Source organism: Chlorocebus sabaeus, chromosome 21, assembly GCF_047675955.1.
Source record: "Chlorocebus sabaeus isolate Y175 chromosome 21, mChlSab1.0.hap1, whole genome shotgun sequence".
Classification (NCBI taxonomy): domain Eukaryota; kingdom Metazoa; phylum Chordata; class Mammalia; order Primates; family Cercopithecidae; genus Chlorocebus; species Chlorocebus sabaeus.
In genome coordinates this window covers 113,398,327-113,402,379 of record NC_132924.1, presented here as the reverse complement: position 1 = coordinate 113,402,379, position 4,053 = coordinate 113,398,327, and positions in this window count along the sequence as shown.

Genomic DNA, 4,053 nt, shown 5'->3' with positions numbered 1-4,053 from the left:
TTTTGAGACGGAGTTTCGCTCTTGTTGCCTAGGCTGCAGTGCAATGGCAAGATCTCGGCTCACTGCAACCTCCGCCTCCCGGGTTCAAGTGATTCTCCTGCCTCAGCCTCCCGAGTAGCTGGGAATACAGGCATGTGCCACCATGCCAGGCTAATTTTGTATTTTTTTTTTTTTTAGTAGATACGGGGTTTCTCAGTGTTGGTCAGGCTGGTCTGGAACTCCCAACCTCAGGGGATCTGCCTGCCTTGGCCTCCCAAAGTGCTGGGATATAAGCGTGAGCCACCACGCGTGGCCATGCCTTATGTTAATACTAATGTATGGTATATTTCAGAAATGCTAAGAGAATACATTTTATGTGTTCTCACTTCAAGAAATGGTAAGCATTGCAGGTGATGGAAATGTTCATGGGATTGATTTAATCATTTCACAACATGTATATATCTCTCAAAACATTACATTATACCCATAAATAATTGTCAGTTTTAAAAAGTATATTCTGGGGGGAAAACACTTTGAATTTTAACAAACAAACAAAAACCCCACAAGAACGTGCCTTCTGATGGAGAATCTCTCCCTTCTGGTGTTTTCTTACACTGCTCCTAGGCCTGCTTGGCCACTGCGCCCCACGCTGTATGCCTTTCCCACTCTCCTTTTAGTGTGCGAAGCAGGGACAACCACGTCGCTCGTGGGGCTGCTCTGGGCGTGTGCTCTCCAGCCTCAGCTGGGCCCCGTGACACTCAGCAGCCACTGAATTCTTCCTCTGTGACATGCCACTGTTGAGCCACCAGAGCCACTCCTGGTCCCCTCCTTCAAAGCAGATGACTTAGTTTACTATCTTTCTGGGCAAGTATGGAGCCATCTTCCTTCCTTGCCCCAGAGACTCTGCTCTTTGCTCTCTCCCACCCTCCCCTCACTTGTGTCTGCGCCATCCTCACCTTGCCGGGTCTCTCAGCTCCACTCCCTCCGGTCCCTCCTGCTCAGTGGTCCCTCTGCATCCTCTCTCATCTCCAGTACCCCCCCAAGTCTCTCTCTGTTACCCAGGCTGGAGTGCAGTGGTGCTATCTCAGCTCACTGCAACCTCCACCTCCCAGGTTCAAGCAGTTCTCCTGCCTCAGCCTCCCGAGTAACTGGGATTACAGGCACCCGCCACCTTGCCAGGCTAATTTTTGTATTTTTAGTAGAGACGGGGTTTCACCACGTTGGCCAGGCTGGTCTCGAACTCCTGACCTCAAGTGCTCTATCTACCTCAGCCTCCCATAGTGCTGGGATTACAGGGGTGAGCCACTGCACCCAGCCCCTGCCATTTCTTTCTGCTGCCTCAGTCTCCTCTAACCTAAAAGACAAAAACCACACATCAAAAGGAAACCCCGACCCTCCCCCTCACTCCAGCCTCTCCCTTCATCTTTGTGGCTATCACCTTGGCCCCATTCGGACCCTCCCTTTGCAACCTTCAGCTTCTGACTGTTGTCCCTCCTGGCCCCTCTGCTAGCCTTCCAGCAGGTCCCTGTCTCCTCTCAGGAGCCTGGCTCATCATTCTCAGGAACAGCTTTGAGAACTTTGCTTGTTCTGCTCAAAATGAAGTGGGAAGTCCTCGATTTGGCTTGGTCTCTTCATCCCAGTTCCCTCCTCCCTTCCCAGCTCCTTCTCTAATTGGAGTCTGCTCCAGTCAAACTGGATCCGTACTCGCAAACACCCTCTGCTCTTCCCCCAGACCTCTGCTCAGGCAGGCAGCATCCTTGCCCTCTCACCTAAACTTCAGTGCTCAGCTCATGTGCCAGCGCCTTCACAGTCTTTTGGTGATCCCCACAGCCAGGTGTGATCCATGCGATCTCCTCTCCAAATCTCTCCAGGCACATTTTTGGAACCCCCTGAAAGCACGTTGCCGTATTACTACTGTTAGGTCTATTTCTAGCTTTAATCTCAAGGATTGGAAAGATATATTTTTAATTTTATCCACCTCCCCAGCCCCACTCCAATGTCTAGCATAGAGCTATGCGTTACCGCTGGTCCTTGAATATGAAGAGGCTTAGTGGAGATGGCGCTGGCTGTCACCACTGAGCACAAGGGCCCAAACTGCTGGCCCACAGCCCACAGAGCCACTCCTAATACGTTTTGTCTAGCCACTCTAGAGGTTTTTGGTTTCGTTTTTTTGGTAGTAAGATATATACAACATTTAATTTTCGTTTTTGTTGTTGTTTTGTTTTGTTGAGATGGAGTCTCGCTCTGTCACCAAGGCTGGAGTGCAGTGGCATGATCTTAGCTCACTGCAACCTCTACCTCCTGGGTTCAAGTGATTCTTCTGCCTCAGCCTCCCAAGTAGCTGGGATTACAGGTGTGCACCACCACACACAGCTAATTTTTGTACTTTTAGTAGAGACAGGTTTTTTTTTTTTTTTTTGAGACGGAATCTCGCTCTGTCGCCCAAACTGGAGTGCAGTGGCCGGATCTCTGCGCACTGCAAGCTCCGCCTCCCGGGTTCACGCCATTCTCCTGCCTCAGCCTCCCGAGTAGCTGGGACTACAGGCGCTCACCACCTCGTTCATGTTGGCCAGGCTGGTCCCAAACTCCTAACCCCAAGTGATCCTCCCTCCTCAGCCTTCCCAAGTGCTGGGATTACAGGTGTGAGCCAGTGGGCCCAGCTGTTTATATATATATATCTATATATGTATGTGTGTGTGTGTAACATTTTAACCATTATTTTTATTATTGTTATGAGACAGAGTCTCGCTCTGTTGCTCAGGCCGGAGTGCGGTGGTGCGATCTCGGCTCACTGCAACCTTCGCCTCCCGGGTTCAAGCAATTCTGCTTCAGCCTCCAAGTAGCTGGGACTATAGGCATGTGCCACCATGCCCGGCTAATTTTTCGTGTTTTTAGTAGAGATGGGGTTTCACTGTGTTAGCCAGGATGGTCTCGATCTCCTGACCTCATGATGTGCCCACCTTGGCCTCTCAAAGTGCTGGGATTACAGGCATGAGCCACTGTGCCCAGCCCCCATTTTAACCATTATTAAGTGTACAATGCAGTGGCATTAGTTATATTTGCAATGTTGTGCAAACATCACCCACTGTTTCCAAAACGTTTTCATCACCCCATGCAGAAACTGTACTATTAAGCAAGAACTCCTAGGCACCTCCACCCACCTCCCTGCCCCAGCCCCTGGTAATCTCTTATCTACTTTCTGTCTGTATGAATTTGCCTATTCTAGGTGTTTCATGTAGTACAATCATATAATATTTGTCCTTTTGTGGCTGGCTTATTTTACTTAGCATAGGATTTCCAAGATTCGTCCATGTTGTAACATGTATTGGAGCTGAACTTTTTTTTTAATGGCAGAGTATTGCATTGTATGAATATATCACGTATTATTTATCAGTTCATCTGTTGATAGACACTTGGATTATTTCCACTTTGGGTTGCAATGAACATTGGCCTACAAATATCTGTGAGTCCCTGTTTTCAATTCTCTGGGGGAATATACCCAGGAGTGGAATTGCTGCATTGTATGGTAATTCTATGCAGCATTTTGAGGAACCCACTATAAAGTTTTAAAATTCAAATTAATTAACAGCTTTCAAAAATGAGGAATTCCACACAAAAATTAGATTTTTTTTCAACTTCTTCCTTTTTCTTTTATTTATTTATTTTTTTCTTTTGGAGATGGAGTCTCGTTCTGTTGCCCAGGCTGGAGTGCAGTGGTGTGATCTCAGCTCTGCAACCTCTGCTTCCTGGGTTCAAGCGATTCTCCTGCCTCAGCCTCCTGAGTAGCTAGGACTACAGGTACCCACCATCACACCCAGCTAATTTTTGTATTTTTAGTAGAGACAGGGTTTCACCGTGTTGGCCAGCTTGGTCTTGAACTCCTGACCTCAGGTGATCTGCCCACCTCAGCATCCCAAAATGCTGGGATTACAGGCATGAGCCACCACACCCGGCTGAGAATTTTTTTCAACTTATTTTGACCTTCTTGGGTCTACCTACAGTGATATGACCTGCTGGGGATGAGTGGAAACTGCCTCCTCTAGATGGGGCATCTGGTATCCAGCTTGATAAGGG